The sequence below is a fragment of the Bufo gargarizans genome, chromosome 4, assembly GCF_014858855.1.
Source record: "Bufo gargarizans isolate SCDJY-AF-19 chromosome 4, ASM1485885v1, whole genome shotgun sequence".
NCBI classification, from domain to species: domain Eukaryota; kingdom Metazoa; phylum Chordata; class Amphibia; order Anura; family Bufonidae; genus Bufo; species Bufo gargarizans.
The window spans coordinates 223,851,929-223,868,415 of NC_058083.1; positions in this window are offsets into that span (position 1 = coordinate 223,851,929).

The window sequence follows — 16,487 nt, forward strand, 5'->3', positions numbered from 1 at the left end:
GAATAATAGATATATACTTATATACAGAAATCTTTCACAAACAACCCCCGCCCACAGAAACAGATATGTGTTGAGGTTTAGGAGGTATTGTGCATAACTATTATACTTCCTTCAGACTTAAAAGGAATCTTTAGCTCAACACGTGACAAGGAGTAGTACATGCAGTAAGGCAAATTATCATATCATACAATGAAAAGCATGGAAAAGACTCGTATCAGAGGCCCAAGAGTAATCCCTACAGTTATGTTGTCTGGGCAACTTACAGTTACAAGAAATCAGCCTCTTATTAAAGATAATTGAACATAACCTCCTCAGTATTACACATGTATTTCCTGAAAGGGTAACATATATCCAACTGCTAACCTCTCATTAAATGGATTACAACATTGTCTGTCTTCTTTATCAACTTTCCTTTCGCCAACGACAGAAGTGTGTCATTTATTTGCCTTTGGCAGAATTTAACAGAACCATGTACCATAAGCTGGACCAATGCCTAGAATTCTGTACATATCACACGCTGCTGGTTCTCCGCCAGCTGCAGATGTAGCAGAGCTCAATTTCTCATGGACTGTATCTTTTCTACAATATATCAGCTCATTGAGGAAGTATAATCGAATAAATATACAAGAAAGTATCAATATAATGATCAAATCCCTGACGATGGACGTGCCATCAAAATGTACATTCTCGTGGTGGCATTTGCTTTGAGGAGTTCGCATTGCTATCAATAACGCTTCTATGGTTATCTCTATACTTCTGCTACTTTGTGTTTAAAAATCAATTATTTCAAATATATCTTTATATTCATGGTTGTGTTTGTACGCTTCTGATGGTAACGTTCTTTTTTTTTTCAATTGGTAAACCCAGAGCAGCATATGTTGAATTTTAAAGGTATCTCCTATCAGCTTTAATGCAGCCGACGGAGAGATTTTAAAGACAAGAGCTCACAACAGTTACTGAAATATTTGCAACAGTTAAAGATAAAAATGAAAGTTGCTAAGCAACACTATTAAGTCAGCATGGTGTGCTGGCAGAACGAGCGTGCCCTCGTAATAAAGTGTACTATTGAAATCGGGAGGTAGTGCAGTAGAAACCTTACAAAAGAGTCGCATGAAGAGTTAAGATCCATGCTGGAAACTGTAGGATTCTACTAAATAAAATCCACTTGCTTAGTAAATAGCAATGAATGGAGGATTTCCAGGGATTTCTAAGGTCTAAACAATGATACTTGTCATACAATTTAAACTGAAATGTTATGTTTAAGTATAAAAACCATTGCACATGGTCATGTTCATGTAATGCTCAAGTAAGATAAATGCCTTGTGTAAATTAACCTCTGATCACCAGGCAGATGAGCAAAACACTTGTTTGTTGGGTGGCCTTCATTTAAGCAGCACATAAATTAATCATTTGTCAGCAGCAGATTGTCCAGTTTCAGCACCCATCCTCAAAAAGCCTTCACTTGATCCATCTTTTTTGCCCAGTTATCACCCCAAATCACTTCTTCCATATGTCTCAAAGCTACTTGAGCATTTGAGAAACATGTCCATTCTGAACTGTCCTCTCATCTCTCCTCCTACTCCCTCTTTGACCAGCTACAATCTGACTCTGCCCTCACCAAAGTCACCAATGACCTACTAACAGCCAAAACAAAAAAAAAAACTTTACTCTGCCTTCCTTCTCCTTGACCTGTCCTCTGCCTTTCACACTGTTGACCACTCCCTTCTGTTACAAACTCTCTTGGTATCACTAACCTGGCCCACTCCTGGATCACATCATACCTCACAGAGCGGACATTTAGCATCTCCCACTCTCACACCACCTCCCCATCTCATTTCCTCTCTGTTGGTGTCCCTCAAGGCTCTGTCCTAGGACCCCTGCTCTTCTCTATCTACACTTTGGCGGCCTGGAACAGCTCATAGAGTCCCATGGATTTCAGTATCACTTTTATGCTGACAGCACACAAATCTACCTCTCTGGTCCAGACATCACCTTACTATCCAGAATCCCACAATGCCTGTCTTCCATATCCTCCTTCTCCTCTCGCTTTCTAAAACTTAACATGGATAAAACTGAATTCATCATCTTTCCCACATCTTATTTAACCCCCTGACAGACCTATCTATCACAATCAATGGCTGTACACTCTCCCTCGTCAACCAAGTCCGCTGCCTTGGAGTGACCTTAGATTCTGCCCTCTCCTTCCGACCACACATCCAAGCCCTTTACACCACCTGCAGCCTCCAACTCAAAAACATCTCCCCCATCAGGGCTTTCCTCATCTTTGAATTAGCGAAAATGCTTGTACATGCCCTCATCATCTCCCGCCTAAACTACTGCAACATCCTCCTCTGTGGCCATCAGTCTAGCACTCATGCACCCCTCCAATCTATCCTCAACTCTGCTGCCCGACTAAACCACCTCTCACCCTGTTACTCCTTTGCCTCTCCCCTCTGCCAATCCCTTCAGTGGCTCCCCTTTGCCCAGCAAATTCAGTTCAAAATACTAACAGATACATACAAGGCTATCCACAACCTGTCCTCTCCCTACATCTCTGAGATACTTTCCCGATACATCCCGACATGCAATCTCCGATCCTCACAAGACCTCCTTCTCTTATCTCCTCTTATCACCTCTTCCCACAATCGCCTTCCGTGCAACCTCCACACTCTGGAACTCGCTACCCCAACATATCAGACTCTCATCTACAGTGGAATCAAAAGAAACCTAAAAACCCACCTCTTCAGACAAGCCTACAACCAGTGACCCTGCTGCCTATATACCGCCATGACAAGCTTTACCCTCTCCTACTGTGTCCTTTCTCCATCCTTTATAGATTGTAAGCCCTCACGGGCAGGGTCCTCTCTCCTTCTGTACCAGTTTGTAACTCGTCTTGTTCATGCTTAGTGAAATTGTTTGTATTATGTATGTATACCCCTTTTCATATGCACATCGCTATGGAATTAATGAATTTAATAATAAATAATAATAATATTACACCAAACATAGTATTTGTTATCTCCTACCTCTCTGCTTTTTGTGGACATTGCTGCTGATATCATTAAACTTGATCTTCTTGCATCACTCATCTTGGGATATGTCAAGCCAAAAAGAAATGTAAGGGAGGTGCCGGCATCTGTCGGCAAATATATTTTATCTTTAAAGACGAAGTCAGTACATATTGTCAGTATATACACAATTGTCATTGTAATACTTCCTTGGCCTGCCTGGACACCAGATTTATCACCAATCAAGTATTGTATTTATGGGACCAAATGGGATGTTAGCTTTGACAAATTACAAACCTGCAATATCTACAGGCCCATTTGCAATATCTGTGGACAACTGTTCCACAGAATGCCATACAGAACCTGTATGTCTTCATGTCCAACGTATCTCATCCTGTATTCAGGCTAGAGGTGGCCCTACAGGGTATTAGAGCCTTCTTTCAATTCTACAGTTTTCCCAGTAAACCTATTATTTCATTCAAATACTGTAATTAGAAATGAGCAAAGTATTGGAAAATTTGATTCAGCTGCTTTGCCGAATTTAAAAAAAAAGAATTTGCTTTGTGACAAGTTACTTCATCATAAAGCGGATTTCTTTGTAAGTAGTGGGTGCAATGACAGGGAACGGCGATTGCGCCGCTCTCCATCATTTTACCCCCTCACATGCTGCATTCATGGCTGATTATGACATCTGACATCAGTATTACAGTGTAAAATAAAAAATTTATAAAACCATACTTACCCTTATCCATTTAATTGCAAAGAGACAGTTGCCGCCATCTTGATGTGCCCAAAGATGCATAGACATGAACGGGGACCATATTCAGCATCTTTTTTGACTCATGGGTAATTAAAAAAACAATCTGCTTCCTTGTTCATCTTGTCATATCTAAATGTGGGCTACTTTTTCGTGGGCCACCCTGTATATTGCAATAATACTTTTTTTGAATTGCCCTATCTATTGCATAGTAATACTTTTTGTGAAATAAGCAATTTAAAAGGGAATCTGTCACCAACTTTATGTTGTACTAACTAAGGGCAACATAAAATAGTGACAGGTCCCCTTCTCAAAGGGTTCATATGGGAAAAAAAACTGTCAATCAGGGGCAGGTGGACGGGAAGACTCGTGAGCTCATGAATATGGGGACTCACTGGCATGCGCTTGAACTGTATAAGAAATACAGCATTATGCTGCTTGACCTTTTTTGTATTCATATAAAGGAAACATTAAAGGGGTGGTCTAGTGTATAATAACCATTTTTATACACCCTAATACTTAATATAGATATATCCCCTGCTCAGGATCTTTGTCTATTTACCAGAATGGAGAGCGTTTAAGAAAATTCTCTCTAGCTTTAGAGAACCTGTTCTATCCTACACTACACAGTCAGCCAATTGGTTTGAATGGCTGCTGTATCATGTATACTTTTCACTGTGGTGACACTGCAGGGTAATTGAACATTTGCTGATAGGTTTTCTGACAGATTATAGACAATAAATGGATGCTACAGCAGGAGGTCATTTTGTGATTAGCTCATTATTAAATGACCTGTCAAAGAGGTGGAATTATCCAATGTGTTGAATCCCTTTTATGATAGTCTGTTCCTGCATATAGCTCATGAGAATGAGGGGACATTCACACACAAGGAAGTTATGGTGAAGCAAAGAGCCACACCAATACCACTATGACATAGCCATATATGAACACAGTTGTTTAAAGGGGGTTTCTGAGACTTTTTAACTGATGACCTATCATCTGGATGGGATCGGTGGGAATTTGAGCTTTCTCACAGCTTTCCCTAGAACAGTGACATCATGTTCACCAGTCACATGAACTAGGTGCAGCTCAGCCCCATTCAAGTGATACCAAGCACTGCCACTATACTAAGTACAGCACTGTGCTTGGTAAGCTGAGAGAAGGCCATGGTACTTACAAGAGCGCTGGAGCCAGGGGCGGATAGGCCATAGACCTTACAGGGAAATTTCCCGGTGGGCCAATGCCCAGGGGGCTGCCTGAGTGCTCCTCACTGCTGCCAGTGGAGGTTTTAGGGGATATATATTGTCCTGCTATTCTGTGATGGACTGTGCTATTTGGCTCTGGTGGGGTGGTATAGTGTGCAGCAATAGTATTGCTGGCCCACCTACTTGTGTTGGCCCTGCCTTCCATCAATTTGGATCCAACTACAAAACGGGGCCACTTTTAGTATTTTTTCCAGGGACACTTTAAATTCCCAATCCGTCCCTGAAGGGGCAGCTTTTGGGGCAGTATATTGTGCTGCACTGTTGCATATGGTTTTGATGGGACGGTATTTTCCACTATGGTATTGTTGCCTTCTTGTTTGCCCCATATTCTTTTAATTTGGATCTGGACCTACAAAATAGGGACACTTTAATTTTTTTTCCAGGACCACTTTAAATTCCCAGTCCGTTTCTGGCCGGAGCCTTCTTAAACAACTGATCGGTGGGGGTCCTAGGTGTTGGACACCAACGATCAGAAACTGAGGACCTATCCCGGGACTATGTTGTCAGTTAAAAAGTCACGGAAAACCTGTTAAATTATTCAGTGGCAAACCCACATTATGAAGCATCCACGTGGTTTTATCACAATCAGGGGCAAAACTGCTGTTGGGATAAGACTTGAGGAAAATATTGAAGTGACAATACCCTAAAGATTGGTGATTTATGTAATTGTTTTTGCCCACCCTGCAGTAAATGAATTCTGTGGCATGTACTGAAAGGTTTTTGGGTATTTTGTTCAATTTTTTCAACTTTCAGCAGTCAACAGAATTGCACTACAGAGTAATTACAGCATAGCTCCAGACAGAAAATGACAAATGCTCACTGAGGAACAAAAAGTGCTTTACACTTGAAAGAAATGAACCTTTTAAGTTCACGTACCCCCCAAACGCTTCTTGGTAGCATGTCCTAAATTACTACAACAAACGCACTTTGGCAATATAGTTTGTCCCAATTAAATGGGATCTGTCAACTGATCATTTTGATTGGTTTTAACACAAAATACTGTACTTCACAAAAAATACTAGTTTGGAAATAAACATATATAGCTGAACATGCTGTTGTGTGACGGATTTTGGCTGAGATTAAGGCTGGGACTATGACTGTGTTGTATGACATGAAGACCTTGATGTTGCAATGTGACAATGCATCTAATGATTTTGAGTGGAGTTGCATTGTGACACTGTGACACGCTTATTGTGGCAATTGCAAAAAAACAGCAATGTTGGATTTTTGGTCGCAGATTGAAAGTCACACATAACCTTGCAATCAAAGACTACAATGTAAGTCATGGGAGACTGCAGCTTGCAGCAACTTCTCTGACTTGGCTGCTTTTTTACAGCCAAATTGCAGCTCTTAGGCTGGGGCTACAGAGTGCTCTTGGTCATGACACGTGTCACTTAACCAACAATCACTGAGTATTCATTGAACTGAATGGGGTTGCAGTGTGAATCATAAGTTGTCAAGACTTCAACCCCAAAATCACCCAAAAATTTCACACTGCTGGCTTTTTCACAATTCTGTGGTTGCAGCAACTTGTGAGCTGTGCTGCAACATCATTCAGTTAAATAGCTGCACAGTTATACAGCGACTGTTGGTCATACAAGTGTCTCTGCCAAAATCACCATGAGTTTTATATTGTTATATTGTTATAATAAAGCAAGTGGCAGATATATCACATAAATCTTTTTGTCGCACATCTTTTTTGAGAATATCTTTCTCGCAACACATGAAGGCATTCATACAATCTAACAGTGGCACTATTTGCCAGCAACAGAAACATCTGGTCCCAGCCATTTACCCTTTCAAACCTTAATACTGATTTGGGCACATCCACATCATCTGTTTTCATTGTATGCTTTTTGTTGAACGATCTGACTGACGATCCATTTCTATTGGACAAATTGTTGTACAAACAAAACAAAAAAACACTAGTGTGAACTTGCTTCTGCCTATTCTGCTCTCATACCATCCTTATAATGTGTGATTAGACATTTTGGTAAATTTTTTCTGTGGCTCTTGATTTTATCCTTGAGTTTCTTCTAAGAGGTTGGTCTGTCTGGACCTGCTGTTAAAGGGTTTGAGCTGTCTTTTTTTTTATATCTAAAATTGTGCCACTGCTATTCATGGGTTGTGTCAGATATTGCAGCTCAGCTAGTGAATTCAGCTGAGTTTCAATACCACATACAGTACAACCTATTGACAGATTGGTCATTTTTTCTACAAAAATGTTTTTCTGATCCTTGAAAACCCGTTTAAGGTCTACATAGTACACAAAAGCTGTACAAAATCTGCAACAAATTGCCAGGCATCCAAATCCTAGTCAGACCTGAGCAATGTAGATGAAACATTTTAGGGATTAGTTACATGAGGACATTTGGTTGCAGTCCACCACCCAACCTATACAGAAAGTCAGGCCACCATCCAACCATTGCATAATTTTTGGGAGATGGTACAATATTGAAATATTGCACTTGAGTCACTTTTATTGCATTTTTTACCAAGATTGGAGCAGAGAAAATATTGCTACGAGACCTCTGTCCTATTCATGTTCACCATGCAGAACTTCATCTTATTCTTCTGTGCCTACATCTTTGTGCCGTGTTTTTATATTTAGCTTATGACCTCTTTCACACAAGCATATTTGCAATATGTATATGGCCCGGATTGTATGTACCGTAATCCGCTGCTAATGTTAATGAATAGCGCTAATCACATAATTTCCATCAGTATTTGAAATCCGCAGCATGTCCTAGTTTTGTGCGTATTTGTTGCCAAATATGCACATTGCAATCTATGAAAGTGCACAACAAATGCAGGGAGGAAAGAATACACAAGTAAATTCTGATGAAATCATGAAGCAATACTGATAAAAAGTACAGATGGTATATCATCAGGAATCTGTGTATTCCAGAGTCAGAAAACTGATGGATTTCAATGAGCTTGTGTGAAGGCGGCCTATGGCTGTTTCAGACGAGCATGTGCAGTCTGAAAATTATGCTCTGTGTGTGAGCGTCATCCTCTGTTCTGCACACTGCTCACCTTGCAGAAGCGGACAGCATTATACTGATTTATAATACTATGTGCCCCTGCATGACCTTATTGCTATAGAATCATAGTGACAGTTTTATGTCAGTATGATCCTGTAGAAGGAAGGTCATGTAGAGGCACATAGTATTATAATTGTGCGTTCCTGCAAGTGCAGAACGGGGGATCACGCTCACATGTGAAGTGTGATTTCAAGAGTGCACATGCTCATCTGAAAGAGGCCTATGTCTGATACATTTTACACCATTTTTATGACAGAAAACAATTGGAAAAATTCCCCTTTTATAAAAATGTGCGCTATAACCCCTGTACAATAAAACTACTCTCATGGCTTCATTCATATGCATCTATGTCAGCCTTACACTTCCTTTGTAGAACTGAGAAGGTTTCTATTAAATACAATTTGATATACTGTTGATAGCTAGCCATTTAGAACGCTCTAAGTATAAACACTGAAGTTGAAATAAAAAAGTCAGAAAGAGAATGACCAACTAAAACCTCAAATTTCAAATGACTAGAGTAACACTCATTTTCCTGGAAAGCATATTTTTTTTCTCCAGGTACGGTATCATATACTCATGAAGCAACACATAGGTGACGTTTTACACTTGACCCAATGAAAATATGAACTGGGGAAGGAAACTGACTGTTTTGTGTCTGCTGGCAGGAGGAACTGGTACAATTTGTATTTTCTTGCATATTTTCACATAATAATTGCATGTAGCAGCAGAGAAAATGTGCAACGCCACAAAGGATGCATGTAAGTTGTGTTCTAGCCCCCAAGCTGAAGTAGAAAATAATTTAGCATAATTAAAGTTGAAATGAGAAGGTTGGCAATTATGCTTGAAGGATGCCTCCTAGAGAAGTCAGAGTACACACAGAGACAAGCTGAAGTGGAGCAGTCTCAGCACATACGTTAATGAAATTAAATACAAAAATCACTAAAGTCACTTTCTCTCCATTCTAGAATTGGGCTTGGAACAAACATGTATCTGGTTGCTCGAAATGTAAGGGAAATAAAAAGATTACACTGTGAAATGGAACCAAGCTAAATTTCAGCATAGCTCTCTTTGGACTCTAAATCTAGCTCAGAAGCATACATGTACCTTATAAATATTAAACTCCTGTCTACTTTGCATATTTTGCAAGATCTGGTTCAGCTTGTAAATATTTCTACTAAGTCAAAAGAACAAGCACAATACTGTGTGATATAAAGCTCAACGGAAAATCTATAAACAAGTGATAAGCAGAACTGCGCTATTTTCCTTGTTTTTTCTCAGTTGTCAGGACACCATATCTATAATGTTCTTATACCCTAACAGAAACGATGGACATCCCCCCGGCCCACAATCACAAAATGGTCCTGTTCAATGCCCTCAGGTCTCTACATTGATTACTTCCCCAAACACTTTCTTCTACTCTGAGTGATGGTTGTGGTATCCAATCTGGAAGTTCATGAAAAGTCAAAGGAACTGAACCTAAAGGGACTGCTTCTGACAATCTGGCACTTACAATTTTGGCACTGGTGGTGTTAAAGGTTTGATGTTTTAGTCATTCAACATGCATTACCATCACCCATACTTTTAAAGTGAGCCTGTCATCAACGTTATGTTGATCTCACTAAGGGCAGTATAAAATAGTGACAGATACATAGAAACAGATGCTCTGATTTCAGCGGTGTGCCACTCATGAGCTAGAAATGGTTGCTGAGAACAAGCATCATAATCATTGTAGCCCAGGCCTTGAAAATAGTAAAATCTACTTGAGAAGAGTCCTGGTTATACATAATCTCCTGCTCTCCTCGCCCATCTGCTGATGATTGGCAGTTCTCTCCTAGAGACAAAGGGAGAAAACTAGGTAGAAGACGGTCAGTCATCAGCAGGTGGGCAGGGATAGCATAAATTTATGACAAACCATGACTCTTCTCAAGTGGCCGGGACTCTTTTCCAGGCCCGGTCTGCCATGATTGTGATGTTGGTTTTGGGCAACCACTTACTTTTAACTTTTAAATGACAGACCGCTGAAATCAACTAACCTGTCTGTACTTTATTAGTTAGTATGGGCAGCATAAAGGTGATGACAGGTTCCCTTTAAGGGGCTGAAAATGACTGATAAATTCCTTGATAGCCCATGATTGTTTGCATGTTGATTATCAATTTACAAAGTCAAATAGTTATATGAATGCTTGAATATGGTGTCATAATATTTAATTTGAGTAGTTTTCATGATGGAGGCTGAGGGGAAGAGTTATCCTCTCCCTAATCCTGATTTTTGGTGTTAAAAAAGCAAAAATGTTGTCTTTGTCGTGTTTGCAACTTTTTAGATGCCATTGTGACAAAATATTGTCACAAGTGGGGTTTCTATTCCACCGAAACCCCTTTTACAGGGCAAGATGGGGGTATTGGCAGCAGCCACAACAAATTTATCTTAATTTTCAGCATTTTTCTGGTGAAAATAAACACAAAAATTGATGAGCTGCAGTAGATTTCTGTTTAAGCTCCATTAAGACTTCCGCACTTTGGGTCCAGATGGGACGGGAAAGATGCAGACAGCAGACAGTGTGCTGTCCGCATACACATTTCTCGTCCGTGGCCCCGAACTTCCATCCGCGGCTCCGCTAAAAAATAGAACATGTCCTAATCTTGTCCGCATTTGCGGACAAGAATAGGCATTTCTTTTAGGGTGCCAGTCCTGTGTTTTGCGGATCCACAATTTGCGGATTCTCAAAGCACTGCGGATGTGTGAATGGACCCTTAGGCGCACGGACTGCCAGAGAATGCTCCTCATTTAGGATGAGGTGTGTGCGTCATTCTAAATCAGGCGCATCCCCTGGTAGTGCAGGAGATATCAAGACTGGTGCAGAAAGAACCAGTCTTGATAAATCTCCACCTTAAAGGCTTTGTAGACCTTTGGAGGTCATTTTTTTTTTATTCTTGCATTTTACTTACAAAGGGTTAACAGTTTGTCTAGCTGTGTAAATGGAATTTTCACTTTCACTTTGTGCCCGTCACCTAATACATCTTATCCATAAATTAATATAAGGTCACAAACATTTATTTAAAGCACATTCTTATCAGAAGATAAGAACTGTGCTATAATGAGTGTTTAGGAGTTCAGAAATCAGACATAAGGAGCTGTCAGCTAAGCTGCCTCATGAAACAGAGGGAAAATTCAGAGCCTGCTACCAGAGAATCTCAAGGCTGCACAAAGACAGGGGTTTAGCATTTTTAATAAGGACCATTTAATAAAATGAATTAAGCTCAAAATGATTACAATGCAATAATAAAATAATATTGCTCCCAAAGCCACTCCATTCAAATGGGAAACACAGAACCTCAGTCGTTTTGATTGGTAGGAGTCCCAGCAGTCAGACCTCCCTGATAAGATAACTATCCTATGGGCTGGTGATGGGTTGCCATGTTGCAACATGTTTTAATATTATAAATTGATGTTAGTCATATAATTATAGTTTTAACCTATAAATATAGTAAAAGTGCCCTGTATACCCCTGGTCAAATGTAAAGCCATATAAAAGCTTCATGATTACAAAACCATTCCCAGTTCCATAGTATAACCAGTTATTAGATAACTGCATTAAAATGAAGTGTCCAGTAAAATGTTGTTTTGTGATGATTAGTGTTGAGTGAATCATTTCTGTCTAATTGTTCCCTTATTAGTACTGTCAGTGCCTTACATTTATACCTCTCAGGACAGATAAGTATACAGTACCTGTTCCAACATTTTTCCATCTCTTTTTAATTGTGCTTCCTGTGTTAGCTCTTACATTCATTGTTTTCTCCTCTGAGATGATCTTCACTTTCAGCTTGAGGAACATGAACAAGTGAGCCTAATCAGCCAGTGGAAAGCTAACTGGAGACCTGGATGAGAAGTTATTACTCTGTCCTGCTAAAATTAAGATTAAACCAAACTGCTGGTATCATATAATATTTAACCCTTTATCTTGAAGCCATGTCAGTTTCCACTAGCCTATTAAACTTTGTTTAATATATACAAGATTTTCTCAAGTCTTCCATGTCTAGGTGTGCTAAACTTATTATCCTTAGGCTTCATTCACACGTCCGTTGCCTGGCCATGGCCGTATTGCGGACCGCATACAGCGGGTCCGCAATACACCGGCACCGGCCATGTGCACCACGCACCATGGATGCGGACCCATTCACTTGAATAGGTCCATAATCCGGAGCTGCAGTATGGAACAGAAGCAGGAACCCCACAGAAGAACTATGGCGTCCGAACTTGTTCTATTTTTTACAGTGTGGACAGCTCACGGACCCATTCAATGTATGGATCCATCACGGCTGCCACACAAATGGGCCCGTGCATGAGGACTTAGATCGAGGAAAGATGTCAGCACCTCTCCACATTAACATTACTTAACAGTAACAGCAACAGACCCATGCAAATGCTCAATGGTACTCAGCACATGAAGGCAGTAGAGACAAGCAAATATGTTCTAAAATTTGTGACTTTGTCCCAGGGGACTTAGTTGTTTGCACCAGCCACTGACATGTATGTACTAAAAGGAAATTGCTACATATATATCTGATTGAGTAACTGGCCTTACTGGAAATACTGTAGCAGCCATTTGATGCTACAAAGGAAAAATATGTATTAAGAGGAAATAAAAGGGAGCATAAAACCTGAATAATGTAAACATAGAGAAACAATATAGCATCAAGTGGTGGTTGATTTTAAATTTTTGACTGGAGTGTTCCTTTAACTTCACTAAAGCTTTATAACACAAATACTTAATATATATATATATATATATATATATATATATATATATACACACGTATTATATAATGTTATGTTATTTACTAAACTGCTATATACACTGTCAACGTCCTAGACAGAACCAATGTTAGAAACAAAAATAAATAAAAACTAGAAATAAGACAAGAGACATAATCAGCAATAACCTAAAGACAAATAAGGTCAGGTGGCAAAACTGACGACAAACCAGGAACCAAGAAATGGACCTGATGTCTTAACAGTCAATAAAAGCAGGACAAGTGGAGCAGTGAATTAAAGGGTCAGCGCGTTTTGGTAAAACTTTTAATATGTCATAGAGACACATCAAAACTTTGGATTGGTGTGGATTTGATCCACTGATCACTAAAATGAGGCGGGGAAAAGCACTTGCATATTGTGCTCTTTCTCCTCAATGAAGAGGACAGAATTGAAACAGGTCCATAGACTTCTACTAAGCTTGTCTCCTATAGCGAGTAGAGACATTATAATATGTGCATGCTTCTCTCTTCTCATTCTAGCGATCGGTGAGGGGGGCCATTTAAAAACAAAACATTCAAAGTGTAGACCGTTAAAAAGCATCATTAGGTGGGATATAAATAATTTACAGTCTATTGATGTACAGTAGTTGGGATTTGACCTATTCGACATTTATGGCATATAATATTGATAAGCCATCAATGTCCAGATAGGTTAACTCCTTTAACAACCTACATTTTATTACAGTACTTGATTGAAAAAGGAACACACAATTTATTTACTGTATTTGGAATTTTGATATCCTAAATCAATGTTTCACTAGAACAGCATGTCATGGATAAAAAAGCTAATTTTAATCCCAGCGTCACCAGTCGATTGGTTTACTATTAGTTTGTGTTTGCTGTACATAGGGCAGCGTGTTCTTGCTTAAACAATTAAAAAGCTGGCTACCTCCTGTCTAAGCTCGCTCCGCTGACTTGAATGCTCTGAATAGCAGCACATCGTTACAGGAGAGCTATCAGCTGAGCGAAGCAGGAGCTCGGCACGGCACATCGGTAAGTTCTGTGCCAGGATTTAGCCAGGGAGCACAGGCAGGAGCAGTGATCCATACACAGTGCTCATTGCGGCCTTATTCCACAGCTGACAAAATGAAAGGAAGAATCTGATTGGTTGCTATGGGTAACTAAGCCAATTCCACTTCAAAACAGTTTTTATAAATGACTCCATAACTTTTTTATGTTAAACCTATTTTTTCTATATAAAATATACCATTTTTTAATGGTCCATGTTGCTGTCACACAGGTAATTAGGCCTCATAATTGGCTGACAACTCCTGTTCCAGATCACTTCTTAGCAGTCACCTCCTTATCATCACAGGCTGGAGGACAATGAAATATACCTATTTATAAAACTGGAAGCAGGTAACAGCAGTGGAAGGGGTGTGGGGGTTGTGGGGGCTTTCACGGGGGTGCCACTGCCAGGCCCAGAAGCAATGAGCACTTCCATCAATACAGATGGAAGCGCTCATTGCTGAAGCGCTGCCCCACCGCTGATCACTGCCATAGGCTTCAGGCCTAGTAGACATGAGGCCTATGCGGTAGCGAAATCCCGGCGCAGGCACACGCGATGATGTCATCGTGCGCGCCTGTCCCGGGACTCAGCAGCACAGAGCCGGGACTCAGTGAGCAAGCGCAGGTGAGTATTCAGCTTTTAGGTTTCTTTTAATTTTTTATTTTATGTGCCAACTTTGGGGGACATCAGGGGGGTGCACACAGGAGGACATGTGGGGGGAAAATATGGTGGGATACTGTGTGGGGGCAAATTATTATAGGAGGGATTACTATGTGGGGGCAATAATTATGGGATTACTATGTGAGGAGCAAATTACTATATGGGCAATGTGAGGGAAACTACTGTGTTGTGGGGAGTGTGGCGGAAACTACTATGTGGGGGACACTACTATATGGGGAAAGTTTGGGGGACACTACTGTGTGTGGGCAGTTTGGGGGAAATTACTGTTATGGGGAAACTACTGTGTGGGGGGCAGTGTGGAGGAAACTACTGTATGGAGGCAGTGTGGGGGAGATTACTGTATGGGGGCAGTGTGGGGGAAATTACTGTATGGGGCAGTGTGGGGGAAATTACTGTATGGGGCAGTGTGGGGAAAATTACTGTATGGGGCAGTGTGGGGGAAATTACTGTATGGGGGCAGTGTGGGGGAAACTAATGTGTGGGGGCAGTGTGGGGGAGATTACTGTATGGGGCAGTGTGGGGGAAATTACTTTATGGGTGCTGTGTAGGGAAAATTACTGTGTGGGGGCAGTGTGGGGGAAATTACTGTATGGGGAAGTGTGGGGGAAATTACTGTATGGGGCAGTGTGGGGGAAACTACTGTGTGGGGGCAGTGTGGGGGAAACTACTGTGTGGGGGCAGTGTGGGGAAAACTACTGTGTGGGGGCAGTGTGGGGAAAACTACTGTGTGGGGGCAGTGTGGGGAAAACTACTGTATGGGGTTGCTACTGTGTGGGGGCAGTGTGGGGAAAACTACTGTGTGGGGGCAGTGTGAGGAAAACTACTGTATGGGGTTGCTACTGTGTGGGGGCAGTGTGGGGTGTAACTACTGTGTGGGGGCAGTGTGGGGGAAATTACTGTATGGGGAAGTGTGGGGGAAATTACTGTATGGGGCAGTGTGGGGGAAACTACTGTGTGGGGGCAGTGTGGGGGAAATTACTGTGTGGGGGCAGTGTAGGGGAAACTACTGTGTGGGGGCAGTGTGGGGAAAACTACTGTGTGGGGGCAGTGTGGGGAAAACTACTGTATGGGGTTGCTACTGTGTGGGGGCAGTGTGGGGAAAACTACTGTGTGGGGGCAGTGTGAGGAAAACTACTGTATGGGGTTGCTACTGTGTGGGGGCAGTGTGGGGTGTAACTACTGTGTAGGGGCAGTGTGGGGGAAATTACTGTATTGGGGGAACTATTGTGTGGGGGCAGTGTGGGGGAAACTGTGGTGGAAACTACTGTGGGAGGCAATGTGGAGTAAATTACTGTATGGGGGCAGTGTAGGGGAAACTACTGTGTGGGGGTAGTATGGGGGAATTTTCTGTGTGGGGGCAGTGTGAGGGAAATTACTGTGTGGGGGGAAATACTGTGTGGGGAAAATTACTGTGTGGGGGCAGTGTGGGGGAAACTACTGTGTAGGGGAAATTACTGTATGGGGCAGTGTGGGGGAAACTACTGTGTGGGGGCAGTGTGGGGGCAGTGTGGGGAAATTATTGTGTGGGGGAAATTACTGTATGGGACAGTGTAGGGAAATTACTGTGTGGGACAAATTACTGTATGGGGAAGTGTGGGGGAAATTACTGTGTGAGGGCAGTGTGTGGGAAATTACTGTGGGGGGAAATTACTGTGTGGGGCAAATTACTGTATGGGGAAGTGTGGGGGAAATTACTATATGGGGCAGTGTGGGGGGAATTACTGTGTGGGGCACATTACTGTATGGAGGCAGTGTTGGGAGATTACTGTATGGGGCAGTGTGGTGGAAATTACTGTGTGGGGCAAATTACTGTATGGGGCATTGTGAGGGAAATTACTATGGAAGCAGTGTGGAGGAAATTACCATGGGGGGCAGTGTGGGGGAAATTACTGTGTGGGGGAAATTACTGTA